A 15,048-nucleotide genomic window follows, 5' to 3' on the forward strand; every position below is an offset into this window, starting at 1 on the left:
GCACGCTTTGAAGCGCCAACATCGCGTTGGGGAAGCAGAGCGGACTTTCGGAATCGAGAGAAAAGCGTGGCTCATGCTTCGATCATTCGGCGTATGTAACAAATGTGGTCGATAGAATAGTGAACGCGTTCAACTGAAATCCAAGTAGCCCATTCGTCGGAGGCCGACAGAGTCAGTGTATTTCCTGCCCTGAAGAGAACTCAACTGCGTATCTTTTTTTTTTCAATGCCTGGGGGCCGGTTTATCCAACGTCATACCAACTCAGGCACAGGTTTTCAATGCGAAGCATTGTTTAGTTTCCTCAGCCAGCGTTGGCGATGTATCCGTCTCCAATGGACGGTAGTGGTGAAATACTTTTATGGCCTCGAAAAGAGGCAGGTATGATTGGACCGACTCCTAAGGGGCCGGCCCTCACATACGCTAGGTGGGATCCCTAGAACGGGACTCCAGCAGTGGCATCGGCCGCTGCCTGGGCGCGCTCAGCCAGGGACTTTTGGGCCTGTAGGACGCGCACGCAGATCGGGAGGCCAGTGGGAGCGCTGGCGCTCCCTTGACAAAGAGGTACAGCACCAACAAGAGGTCATGCACCAGCAAGCCCAAGCGCCTGCCCTTTTGACAAGAAGTAAATATGAGTGAGTCATATCTAAATACACGAAAAACGCAAGTATATTAAATAGCGTAGTGTTCCTGTCATCTAGCAGACTAATGTTCATGTCACCAATTTTAGCAATATTCTTATTTAGAGAGAATTGAACGCCAAATGCGGTTGAAAGTGCAGAGCAAAACTCTGTAAATGATGATTATGGTGAATGTTACACGCACCCGGTAATCCTGTTGTTGAAATCTGCAAGCGATGATGAGTCACGTAAGTACTTCGGTTCGAGTGGTCCGAATTTTTTCTGCACTCTTAGCATCATTAGCCTATTTAATGGTGTTATTTCCATCGCCTGTGTAGACTTATTCTAGAAGCAGCTTAGCCTCATGGCACAATGCACGTCCACACGATGCGACCGCGCAGCTGTTATTGCAGTCCCGGTTATTGATTCGGCTCGCTGGGGGTCATTTTCTCGAGTACATAGCTAGTTTCCGCAGGCGCTTACGTAACGAAAGGGCCTGCACGGCGGGCTCATTGTTATGTAAGGCGGATCGATCCAGATCGGCGACACTTGCTGCAAAATAGCCCGTACGGTGCGTCGCAGTCGCGGACCGCCTGGGAGTGTAGTGACGAGTTTCCCGGTGGTCCCTTTGCAGTGGGCGTAAGTTAGACGCCTGAACCAGACGACGACCCGAAAGTGGCAAGGCGGTGGGCGCCATCATGCCTGCGGACGGGCTTCCTTGAGGGCACTGGCCTGATCAAAATGGCTGTCATTTAGTCTTTCTCGACAAAATATGTTTGCAGTGAACATATGTGCTTCCACTAGAGGGCCACGAGAGCTAGCAGCCAGTCGACTGATGCATAGTGCTCGCCGAACCTCTCGCTAATGTGACGAGATTTGTTAGGGTCGCGTCACGCTTTCAGCGTTTTCGAAAGTCCCGCAGAGGTTAGGGGAAGCGAGGCACGAGACTCGGTAACAGAGCTAGCACCGTGGTTTAACTATTGTTGAACCTGGTCAGAGAGCGAAAGCTGTCGTATATCGGGCAACTAGACGCAGCTAGGCGTATGTAACGTTGAGTGCGTTCCGGACAACTGCCGGCATTGGAGCTCGTCCAAGCGACTGTGTCTTCATTCCCGTCCATGTCGCCGCCGTCTGTGGCGAGAGCAGTCTCGATAGGCGCCTTTTTAACGCGCCGATTGAAATCATTAATGCTAAGTCACGTGACTTACATTGCGTTATACAGCTTATGACGTCATCTGTTCACCTATTGTTATTCTTACATTTCGCTAAATTATTTTTCATGGTCAAGATGAAGGTCATATTACATGTTTAGCACTCGTAGTTGCCAGAGCAACATACAAATCAAGTGGTTAATTAGGGTAATCAATCTGTCTAATTAGCGTTACTCCATTAGGCTATGCTTCCTCTTCCCAGTGATGTATTGCATACATATGGACATTCTTATGTTTACTACTAATTATGCTCACGCTACACTATGACGTCATCATGGTTGACCACAATATTTAGTACACGCCTAAATGCTATACAAGTCTAGCGGTCCAGTGGAGCTACGCCGCGGTGAAGCGCGGAGTGGGGCGCAGCGGCCAGCTGTTGCTAGACGCAGATCCGGTTGTTAGGGGCGCCTTTGCTGACCGACCACTGCGCTCGAGGCTCCGGCAACACGCAGCGAAACTTTGGTTCGGACAAGCGTAGTAGAGCTTTCGCTCTATACGGGCGTGTCTCGGCCGAGAATTGATAAAGCTTCCGAAAGTGAATGTCGGCATGAGCTGAAAATTATTAATAACGACACTAAACAGGCATAAAAGGTTCAAAGCCACAAGGAACAGAACAAGAGGAAAAACCGCATATATGCAGGCAAAAATAAAAATTAAAGATAACGCATTAAAATTTTTTAAAGCATTAACACAAGTTAGGAACGGCGACGGAGGTATGAAGCTAGACGAAACCATCCAATGAGGATAGTTTCTTTCTTGAAAGGAGAATAGATTGCGTGCTAGTTACGCAGTTGTTGTTTATTTCGTCAATTTTACAAGGGACATCATTTCCTTGTGATGTCAAGGCCATCTTGGAAAAAGGTCCCATGCACTGCATTGAGCTTCAGGCGAACCGTTCAGCCCTAGTAGCCATGGTACACAAAGCCGGCTATCATATCAAAGACAAGGACATGCACAGGGTCATTGGGGAGGGATTTGAATGCCTCCAACAATCACTATGTTCTTTTTCAACCAAAAAAACCACCGTTCATAAGGGATGCCGAGTTTATGAATGCGCCCGGGTTTATAGTCCTTGCGTCCGACAAAAAGGATGGTTTTTTTTTCTCATGCCCAATGGCATGTTCTAGAAAAAAGATACTGAATTCATGAAGAAAAATTTTAGACCCACCGACTTTCACTCTGCGAAACAGGAAATAAGCCGCACTAAATCTGCTTGCCAGGAAGAATCTGGAATCATCGATAAAGGCAGTCAGTAAGGCGGCACAGACAGGATGCCTGGAGAAAATATCTTCAGGGAAAGCCACCATGCCCACTACGAGCCAGAGTGTCGCTGAAAAGGAATACGTGGCGACAAGTTGTGAGCGAATTTCTTCGACCGCCAATTGAACAGAGTAGCAGGCATGTCCGAACCTCAGAAGTGGTTGGAGCACAAGGTAATTCTTTGTGTGGAAACCGCACTGTACTAAAACAAACAAGACACACTATAAGGAGGACAGGAGCTTCGTCTGTCGCCCTGATAGTGTGTCTTGTTTGTTTGAGTACAGCGCGGTTTCCACACAATGTACCACCAACTAGCCCAGATTATTGCTCTCTTAGCAAGTTCTTGGCCCCAACCGGATTTTCGATTGACACAGAAGCACATTTTGAAGGCTATGGGTAGTCAGGTTTTAAATGAAGTGGGGCTCACAACAGTGAACATTTTAGACCTTTTATTGTTCTTTCTGAATTCAACTGCTTTTTTTTTCCCGAGAGGAATATCAATTGCAGAACCAGGGAATCTGGGTAAGGTCGTCAGTCGCTCCAGCCTTGGGTAAAATTTTTCTGGTGTCTTTCGATCGGCGACTTGAAGCCAGATTGACTAATTTAGATGGACGTGGTTGTAGGCCAGTTGGTAGGACGTGTTGTCGCCTGTCCCGTCTTGGTTTGGCTCCTCCAGATTGAGTAACACGGGCATCTCACGTATTTTCAGGTACGTCTGCTGTTATCTTGTTCTTGGTGATGTGCAGGGTGAATCACACTTAGCGGAAACACGGCTCTGCGTTTCGGGCCACGCACGTGCGGAAAGCCAATGCATCCAACGCGGTCATGAATGACTCAGCGCAGTGTCGTCGGCCCCTTTCACGAGTTTGCTGCAGGCTTGGTCGCTCCGCATGAGCGCAGCCACGCGGAGCCGTGTTCACGCTCAGTGTGATTGACCCTGTACACATACACAGTGTGACCTAGATACGTTTATCGCGCAAACCTTGAATGCCTTTAGTTTTATTTCGACAGGTCTAAAGTTCACGCATGAATGAGCAGATCATTATTGTCTTCAATATACGGATCGGCAGCTTTTCCTTTCCAACACACTCGTGTGTTGCATGTATCAGTCAAGCTCACAGAAGTCCCCTTTGGCCTGTGACAGCTCCCACTCAAAGCTGGCAAAGCGTAGCATAGTATCCGTTTGCATCAAATTTGCCCTAGAAAAATCGTGCCTGTACAAGATAGGTAAAAGGTTCTAGTACGGGATTGTAAGAATCTGATATGCAGGTTACCCACCGCAGTTGGTCAGCAGCGTGTCTCAAAGTCTTCTTCAGAAAATTGGGAAACCGGACTAAAAGCGTGAGGTCAGAAAGAAACTTCTGCAGGTATTCCCTTACCTGCATAACATTTCCCACAAATTGAAAAAGGCGGCTTATAGACATGGCGTGCAGCTAGTCTTTCTGCTCACTGCAAACTCCCAAGATTATGTCCAATGGCAAGCGTAAAACATCAAGCAATGTTCACACAATGCTTTGCAAATGTGGTCTACGAGATGCCATTGACATGTGGCAATGTTCTCGATGGACAAACGGGAAAATGTTTCAATGAGCGCGCTGCAAAGCACGACGTAACCCTAAAGAGCAAGATTCGAGGAGCCTTACTGTACGTTGTAGCCGACGTAAAGACCGCCGTTCACGAGTTCCAGGAAACTGGTTCTCTAAAGATCAAACGGGAAAGAATTGAGAACCTTACATTGACCAAAGAAAAGATAAGTGCGTTTTCAGCGCGTCATCTATTCTGTTTTCTAGAAATGAACTATCCATTTTGGACGGTTTCCTCTAACTTCATACATCCGACCCAGTTCCCTACCTGTCTTGCTGGTTTGAAAGCTTTACTGCGTTTCCTTCAGAATTTTTTCTGCCGCCTTTTGGACGGTGTTTTCTGTATCTTCTGTTTTTTTCATACCTTTCATACCTTTTTCATGTCGTTATTCATTATTTTTAAGCCCTTGCCGATGTTCACTTTCCCAAGAATCATAATTTCTCGGTACTTGTTCTTACGACCCGCGTTTGATTTGCTTGTTTTGCCAAGACACTCCCTTTTCATGTTTTCGTTGTTATGGTTTGTCTTTCGTGCACGACCTTCGGGCAGCCCACTTCTCCTAATCAGCAGCAATACAAGAGCTCCCGACTTCTTGTCCTGTTATTAAAGATGCAAGCTGCGCTTCTGTCCGGTCGCCTCTCATGTTTCTGTGTTTTGCACGTGCTGTTTATTCAAAGAACACAATACCAGTGATGGCTGACAGCTTAACAATGCAAGCTTGTTGATGGCATCGCCTAAGTTCTTCAAGAGAGGAATGGTCATGCATTCTTGAGTTCTAAACAAAGAAGACTCAATACTAGCTTTCAAAGTTATGCTGAAAAAAGGTATGCAGCCAAGCAGTTGCCGCGCACTGCATCCATAGAGAAAAAGTGTTACCAGGAAAAAGATATCTCTATTTGCACGAAGTTAAAAATGCATTAGTATCATTTGGGAAGGACTGCCAAATTTTGAACAGCGCCTATATCGATATATTTGAAATGAGAGGTATATAGAAATTGTGTCTTGGTGTGTGGCTGAGGCTTGGCAACTATTGGAAAATGGTTTAACTTAAACTGGAGGCAATACAGAAGACTATTTGCGGGAAACTGCCACAGGTAATGTTTAGAGACAAAACATCAGAGAGTAAAATCAAGATCATCGTCTGCAGGAAATTGAGAAAGGAAATTTGTTTGCGGCAGGTCATTTATTCTGCAGAGCAGGTTAACAATGGTTTGGTGACAAAAGAGATTGCAAAAAAAAAATATTACTCAGGTCAGCTCAGGATATGAAGAGGAGTGTACAGTCGAATTTTCTGAGATAAAATGGCGGCATGCTGTCCAAGACAGGACTTTGGGAATATCATCATAATCAGCCTGACTAAACCCACTGCAGGGCAAATGCCTCTCCCATGTCCCTCCAATTAACCCTGTCCTGTGGATATAAGTGGGATAAATGTGTTCTTACTGATGATGATGAATGCAATATCTAATGCAACACTAAAATCACAAAAGTTGGCTTAGTGCTGTTCATGATTTTTAGTCGATTGCAGCTTGTTCTCGAGCCAGAACTTTGTTTTTACAGTATAATTGTCATCATGCAAGCCAAACTAATCTAAGCAAAGAAAAAAACTAATGACTGAAGATTTCCTGAAATAGAGAGCCTTTTCCTTAGAATACGGCATTTTCCTCCATCATAAAGGTTATAAAAACTCTTTAATGCTGTGCAAGGTTTAGAGTTCGAGACTTGGAAATCGGCAGACGGTACGGAAAATCTCAGAATGATTTCTTTACCTTATGTGCTGTAGCAAGTGATTAGCAAAAGCTAGAATATAGCACGCATTACGTAAGAGAGCTAGTGTTGGTGTTTAACGTCTATTTTGCTAACTGACGTTTTTTGCTACAATTGCGTGGCAAGCAGAAATTCTTTCCGCAGGAATGTGCATAAAAATAAATTTAATTTTGCTTTATGCTTGAGGAACAGGGTATATAAATATTAACTTATTTACTGCTCTGCGTAGCACTTAGTTGTGACAGCTACAGCAGTTATTTCATTTCCTCATTTGTTTTCTATAACTGACTGACTAACTTACGTAACAAACTTACGTTAAACAAAATATGATTGAATTGTTTGCATCTGCTTCTATCTTCTTACTTGCACTTCTGATTTTGTTTATTTAGTATTTGGGCCCATCTCAAGACATGGGCATGGATGAAATTGTATGTATTTGAGTTTGAAAATTAAAATGCGAAAAAATAAAGGTATGAGAGCTGCAAATCTGATACGAAAAAGCGTCTGTTTAGTTTTCAACACCCATAAATTGGCAGACGCAGGCTTCCTTATACAGGTGTTGTGTTCAGAATAAGTAACTCAGTGCATGTTCCTTTCGACTTGAGCCCACTTTTTTGTTCTCTATATTTTGCAGAACACTCCTATACAATGCAGTGCTATTCAGTTCTTATCTCGGTTCATGTAAATATCCCCTACAGTGCTTTTTGTTTTTGCTTGTAAGTGCTTCAGAAACATCGCTAATCTATTTCCTAGCTTCCCGGCATAAATTACAGATAATACTGCAAATTGAAGCAGATGTATGGTCATATAAACACTATTGCTCGAAATATCTTGGCTCAAGAAATGTCAGTCACGGAATTGTACGCTTCGTGAAAACGGCTCTTGTGATGCATTTAAATGGTGCCCGAACAGGCCATGACGTCAGCGCCCATGGCATTTAAAATACTCAATGTGAGGATGCAAAACCAAAATAAGAGTTGGGCATCTCCGTCGTGCAGCACGCCGAGCAGTGAAGCTGTCAATGAGGTCGATACTTGTGAGCTACTTGTGTTCCACATAAAATTTCCCATTCGAATAGAACTGTGTTTCAAATATTTTGGTAGTTTTTATCTAGAACATTGTTCCACTTATATAAGTGGAACATTTTAGAAAACTCCATTTGAGTTGCAGTGACTGAAACTTACGTGGAACGAGGTTAAGAGTGTAAGCTTGAGAAGGATTCTAAAAGCACACATCTGCTGAACCGAAACAAAAATAAAACAGTTACATTTCTTCCTTTTCCCACATGTATACAGAAAGACTACGTAAGCCTCACTCATGTCAGGCATAACCCACGAATTCTGCAGATTCCATGCTGATGAGCAGTTAAGAAGGGGACCGTACACCCAACACGTATTTCCGAAAAAGCTATAACTACACGAGAACATGCTCAAACATGAAAAAAGGTGAAAGAGAACACCGTTAATAAGGTTCATATTTAAGATATGTTTTGGCCCCTTGTGTAATATGCGCAAATTTGTTTTGAGTGCTTCATTGTAGTTTTACAGTGGCTATAACGTAAGCCACTTGGGTTGATATCAAACTGAAACTCCTCAGGCACGTGGTATTGATTGCATAAGACGCATGCAGATTTGTGAAAAATTCGTTTCCGCAACCGGACGACATCACTCATGCACGCGATATAAAACAACTTGAATCTGCTCGAAAAGAGCAATCAATTTATTTTCGATAAGGGCGAATTGGTGATAAGGGCTAATTGGTGACGATATTCCACGACTACAGCGCGACCCTGTAACGCTGTAACGGCCTGTAACGGCCTACGGCTGACAGTATCAATAAATAAATAAATAAATAAATAAATAAATAAATAAATAAATAAATAAATAAATAAATAAATAAATAAATAAATAAATAAATAAATAAATAAATAAATAAATAAATAAATAAATAAATAAATAAATAAATAAATAAATAAATAAATAATAAACACGCAGCGCTGCGTTGTCCATTTCCATCGCCTGTGTCCCGTTCGTAGCGCTGTAGTCGAGAAATATCAGATTTATTTATCGCCGCTAAGACAGCAATTTCTGGCCCGCGACTCATGCCGTCGCCTCATCACTTCCTTCTCTTGCTGACAGGCGCGAGCATGACCACATCATTCTTTTGCACAAGATCGTACACGGCGCTTTATCTTTACAAGCACAAATTCAGTTCACCAATCCTGACGCAGTAGCCCTCTCAACTTAGTTCCTCTACAGGCATAAATAGATTCTTATATTCTTTTCCCGCACACCATAGAACTGTAGAACACACTGGATGGTGCATTTCGTGCAATCCCGGAAGCTCAATTTGCCAATTAATTACCGAATAATGTGTGATGATTCTTTTTTTTTGCGCCCTTTGTAACTAGATCATTTCTGCATGCACCAACTTTCGTATGTACCAATGTTTTTCTTTTTCATTTCTTTGACACTTCTTGCTGTATCGTGAGCATTGTATATAAGAAGGAAAAGATGGATAAATCGGCCGGCGGTAAGGTGACCCTGGCCTGCTATTCTACCATGGGAGTGGGGGAAAGGAGAAAGGAAAAGTAAAAGGGTGCGAACAAAAAGGCCTTAATTGTCGAAGAATGTTGCAATATCCCGACGACAAGAGTTCGTCATTGCGCTTCCCCAGCAATGGTGATGCGCATTCAAATCTCCGTCTATAATACAGAGCTGTGAAGTGCAGTTCAGAAGTGATTGCAGTCGTGTTGCGTCAAACCTACTCCTATACGGGATGTTGCCACTGATAATGGAGGTTGTGTGCCCATTCAGGTTCACAGTTACAGCAACATACTTGTCACTGCGGACTGCAGGAACTGGATGTTGAATCTGAGTGAGGTCGCGGTTAATGCATAATAGAAACGTGCTTGTATGTCCAGCCGCTTCGGATATAAATTGCTCATATCAGGGCCGGCGAAAAGGAGAGGTAATATTTGGCTCACAAATTACAAGCATCAGAAACTGATAACGAAATACCCTTTTACTTAAGTCCGCAAGGCGGCTTCGCAGACCTCGTGCATTCAATTGAAAAATTGCTGATCGAGAAAATATCTCCTGTAGTGATGGTGGTGACGGCAGTAGAGCCATAATTGCTGTTTTCTATTAAAGACTTGCAAGGACCGGCTCCACAACGTGCAAAGTTTGGACAGCTGCGCTAGCAACGAGCGTGTCCGCACCAGGGAAGATTAGTCGTAGGGTGCTCATTAGTTGTTGAAGCATAAGCCTGATTTGGTCCTCTGTGGTGGACACAACCGGCAGACGCATTGGCGGATGCGCCTCAAAGATTGCAGTGCGCGTTGGTAGAGGTGGCCATGTTGCAGAATCCTACTGAGGGGCTGGAATATTTGGCATTTGTGCGGGTGGAGCCGATGACGTCAGCACAGGAGACTGGCCTTTTCCTCTTGCCGCTCTTTCGCTTCGTTTGATGTATTCGAGCTGTTCTAAAGGTTCTGTGTACTCCTTCTCCAGCGGCGAAACGTATTGGCTGCTTCGCGGCGAGAAGGCTGATCTTTGGCCATTTTCTTTAAAATCTGCATCTGTGTCTCTACTTTCGGACATTCCCTTGAGGCTGCCTCATGAGGTCCTTTGCAGTTTGCACATTTGGGACTTGAACTGCGCATGCAGGCTCGTTGTGGTCTCCACCTCAACGCAGGCAGGCTTTCTTGCTCGTGCATGCAGAGCTCATGTTTCCCAATTTCAGACATTTTGGCACTGCAGAGGGCGGGGCACACAAGGGCGCACTGGATGCCTCACAAATCCCACATTTACGTGCGATGGTAAACTGGTGCCTTAAAACACTAGTCTCACACACCAGGGTGACCCAAACCGGCGAATGTCAGTGATTCTAACTGAGCAAGATAATAGGCTCACCAAGTCCATGACTTTTATCTCTACATCAGGAATCACTCCCGCAGTAGTCTACAGGCCGTGTGCAGAGGACGAGCGAACACGCATGTTGCCAAGCTCTCACAGAGCCGTCAACTTGTCCAGGGTGGCCCGGTTGGAGACGTGAACAGATAGGACATTCCTTCTCGCATTAATGCGCACTTCCTTGACTTAACCCGGAACCAGCCGTTCAAGAGCAAGAGTGAGTGCCTGCCTCTCGATAGAATTGGTATTATCCTTATCTTCGACAGGCATGCATGTAAATCGTGTAATTGAGCGGTTGCGCACTCACGCTGGCCTCGTTAACTCTCTGCGTGTTTGAATTAGGTGGGTTAGGCCGCTTTCGTACTGACACTGTGCCCACAGTCTTTCGAGGTCTTGCAGAGCTTCCTTTTCAGTGGCCGACTCACCATGGCGCCGCAGCGAGCGTCGTGTTCCATGTCATCCGTGTCGGAGAAACTAGATGCCCCGTTAGCTCCAAGGGGACCACCACGCTGGTACCACGTTGACCTGCTGGATCAACACTGCTACCCACGGTAGGCAGCACAGACGGCAGACCATGCGCCATCGCCTTGGACGGCGAGGTCACCACAAAGATGAGAGAAAGACAATACAAATAGAAACAAGCAGGAGCGCATGAAAAGCTGCCATTCGCAGCGCTCTTCTTGTTCTCGCTGAGCAAGAGAACAGTATATGCAAATAAATATAAGCAGAGAACTCACCGAGTCACCACGCACCCGCAGCCCGGAGGAGGCGCGGCTGGAAGCCAGACGCGATACGGAATGAAGCAACCTCTGTGCATACGTCGCGCGCTGTCGGGGTGCAGAAACAATGCGGCTTAATCCTCAAACACACGCATGCGTCTCCGACACCCGCTGTCGCAGCTCGGCGCACTTGTAGCAGTGTGTTTGTGCAGTGCCCGCAGGATAGAAAGAGGTGCGAACGCGCGATCCGTGTGTCAACCGGTGCCGACGAAACACGGTTCACAACTCGCCGGACTGCTCCGGTACCCGCCCTTTCTCCGGCAGCGTGTCCGTGAACACTCACGGTGACTTCTTCGTGCATGCACATCACGCCTCATCACTGGTTGTGCGATCAAACTCCGCCTCCGTCATAGCGATCCGCCATGCTGGATACAATACGTGAGCGCTGGCGGTGGAGGCGAAGCTGCCTTAAAGGTTAGCCTTCCTGTCCGAGGCGATAAAGTGCCGCAAAAAGGTCTCTAATCGTAAGGTTCGTTTCTGAAACACATCAAGGCGCTGTTAAGTGACTGAAGCGAAAAGGCATTTAGAGGGTTCACTTTTGAATGCGGGGGTTACAGTAGGTGGAGCCGTGGCCGTAGAGTTATTGGTGAAAAGGGGCAGACAGACTTCTGCCCTTCTTGCAGGAAGCGTAACAAAAGTGAAATTTTATAACCTCTTTATGATTTAAGAATACTGAAGTCTTGATTTGAAATAAACAGTGCTGAATCGTGGGTGCAAATGATGAAAAGAAAACCTAAACGTATTTTGCAGTCCTCAGCCCGCCCGTCCTCTGTGAGGCAAAGTTCCCTAAAAAGTAACCTTCGCGCAAGCTATCATGGCGTCGCAAAAACTAAACAGCACTAATCACGATGCCTGAAGGCTAAGCAAACACAGTGGAGTTGACGAACATTAATTCACCTGCACTGGAACGGGTATGAAAAATGCAAAGAGCGCGTAATGATAACGAGGAAGGAATGTTTATATCAATTTGTTTGTGCGCATTCAACGAAGTGAGCAATAACTGAGGGCATAGCTGGGGCAATTTTTTGTCCACGTAGAAAAGTTAATACCTGCGAAAAAGTGATTCTAAGATAGGTGGATTTAATAAAATTGGCCAAAAAAGCTTTCGTAATAACAATTTTGTAAAACAGCAAACACAAATCCGCTGTATTTGTTGATGTGTTTACTTTCGGCGTAGTGCTGGCAAAGTAGCCCCATGCAGGAGAGGCTTCAACCACAGTACAAAATAGTGCGCAACAGAAAAAAAGAGACTCGGCACAGGAAAGCAGCCGGTCGAATTCATCCGCGAAGCAGTTCCGCTCCGTTGCTGTTCTCGGGAAGAAATTATCCTCGTATAAATTCGTTCTAACAAATAATTGCAATAAAGAAAAGTAATGCGGTTAAAACGTTCTCCTTGTGTGAATAGGCTGGGTACACCAAGACAAACTAAATTTGGTTTCTCTGAATGGCAGTCGTTCAAAACAAACATATTGCAGATGATCACTGTAAATGACAGCCTCAAACCTACGAAAAAAAAAAACTATTTCTATTAACACCGAAACGCATATCCAACCGGATGCAGTCACACGATGCACAAAATACGAGTAAACACCGTCGGTAATGCACATGGTTATTAAATTTTGTTCAGATCTGTGTAAGTTGCGATGTGAGGACTGCTGTTTATGGTCGCCGAAGTGCGTAAAGCAACTGTGAAGTGGTTCGACTGCGTGCCAAGCATCTTTGTGCAGGCGCGCGGTGCGCGTCGTTCACCGACAACACTAAAGCCGCAGAGTCATGAAAAACTTGACGCTGGGCATGCGAAATCGCGTCAATGAAAAGGTTTAATTTGTCTCAAGTGAGTTAACCCGGGAAAACATGCCGGTTTCGTTCATCGTAGTGCTTTGCCTTCCACACGCGAATTTGTTCCTGCATTGCGCTTCCTTCTTTGTTGCAGGCTTTCGACCTTCTTTCCTTGCTTCTCCCACGGGGACTTCCCTGATTCAGCTGCAGTGCGTCTTTGTTTCCAGTGGCTGAAGCAGCGTAACTTGTTTTCCCACGCCATGCGTACGATTCACAACACACGAGGATTCCGAGGTTGTGGGTCAGTACGTGCTCGGAATGCGTACTTCCCACCCCATGCAAACACGGCGCTGCTGCTTCGCACAGGACGCGTCCGAGTCGAGACGACAAACAGTGCCGGTAGGAGCGGAAATGAAATCTCTGCCAGCCTCCGATCGGAATGCCGATGCATGTTGCTCACGTTGCGTCCTGTTGCGCTTGGCAGGCCTGTACCCGCAGTCGGCATCGGTCGACGCGTGGATCACTTTCAGTCGGCGGTTGCTCGCTGTCTCGGGGCAGCATTGCAAAACGTTGATCGAGCGGCTGTGCGAGCCAGCACTGCATGACCACGTGGCGGCGACGGTGGCGCGTAAGGGCTTCGACCATTATTTTCGCATTCAGCGGCGCCCTGTCTATGTTCTCGTCAAATGTCGCACCAATTCTTTTATCTAAAACTTAAATATTCCACTTCCGACGAAGAACCGGCCCGCAGCGTCACTGCGGCCGGACCCACGTTACAAAGGCATCTTCATTAGACAAAACAACCATTCGACGGTACTAGCCAGATAGATTCGTGCAGAAATACGACAAAAAAAAATAGTTTCCATCTAATTGCGGCTTGACGTGGATTATTATAAGGAAGAAAGAAGAGAGTATTGCAGGAGACTTAGTTTCGTCAGGCGTTGCTTTCTTAAAACTCAAGCATTGCGTGAATTCCTTGTTAGTCTCCGGTTATTATGAGTATATAGAAAGCACGAAAAATTATACCTACCGAGCGGGGCACAATGACTTTACCCTCTACTCCCTCTAAACCCATTTCTTAACCCGCCTGAGGATCCTACACCTAAATAGGCGCCTCTACCACACGCCACATGAGCAACTTTCCCCGGCTACTCCTACGATCTAAGACTAATCCAAACACTCATTGTCTCTAATCTTCACCACCTACACTGCATTCGCCCAACTTTATACGCAGATACATGTCCTCGGTGTGGCGAAATTCCCACATTCACGCACATTACATGGGCATGCTCAGCTAAGCCGAACCACTTAAAGCCGCACAACGCGGCGCTGGAGCAGTGGGAGGTGACGCTGGCCAGCGGAACACTGGAAGACCAGGGGGCGCTAGTCGCCATCGCCAAAGCGTCGGCGGAAGCCATGGACTGGAGTCTTGGTCTGAGGACCCCACCCGCAATCTGCTCCGGTCTACTTTTTACACATAAATGTTTATTCTCTCTCTCCTCCTCCGCTTTCAAGGCTGCTCTCTCAAGATCAGACTCGTAGCACCAGCAACGGTTGAATGAGCAGGTGGGCCGCATAACGACAGTCGAGCCAGCGCTGGACTAAGGACACCGCCTGATCTAAAAGGGACTGAGTAAATGCTTTTTCCCTTTCTCCTTTCTGCTGAATGCTTAATTAGGTAGCAGCTAGTAATTGAAAGAGAGCAACTGCAGAAATAAATAGGACATGGAACAATATGAAGGGTGACCATGACCTATCCCACTTCTCTACGTGGCATATTCGTCGCAGTGGCTCGTGACTTGGGCGCTGACAACAAGATCGCCGCCGATTGGAGTCGCGGCAGCCGCGTTTCCATGAAGGCGGTGTTGAAAAGAACTTGCGATGTGCGATGTCAGCGGATGGTAAAGGGAAGGTGAAATGGTCTCCTGGGAGTTCGAGGTTACTCAAGAATTGGAATCTATGAAGCTTCTAGGCAAAGCATGCAAAGTATAGTTTTGCGCAAGAATTTGAAATGGTGATGTAATCACCGATTAAAGACGCGACGGCGTTTAGGCTTCTCCTCAGAACATAAAAGGAGTGCGAAGAAACTCGTGCTGACGCCACTGCTGCCGAAATTTCAGAAGTTCGCTGCCTT

General features: G+C 45.9%; 1 long non-coding RNA gene across 2 annotated transcripts in view; it reads left to right on the forward strand.

Moving 5' to 3' along the window:
• Window positions 1-15,048, forward strand: part of LOC144096893 (uncharacterized) — a 112,119-nt gene that overhangs the window by 54,510 nt on the left and 42,561 nt on the right. The window contains exon 3 of one of the 2 annotated variants that reach the window (XR_013306861.1): window positions 13,069-13,215. The exons of the other annotated variant lie outside the window; for it this stretch is intronic. This is a non-coding gene — a long non-coding RNA (uncharacterized LOC144096893). The remainder of the gene's footprint in view (window positions 1-13,068; window positions 13,216-15,048) is intronic. 2 annotated transcript variants of the gene reach the window in all.

The sequence above is a fragment of the Amblyomma americanum genome, chromosome 7 (genome assembly GCF_052857255.1).
Source record: "Amblyomma americanum isolate KBUSLIRL-KWMA chromosome 7, ASM5285725v1, whole genome shotgun sequence".
NCBI classification, from domain to species: domain Eukaryota; kingdom Metazoa; phylum Arthropoda; class Arachnida; order Ixodida; family Ixodidae; genus Amblyomma; species Amblyomma americanum.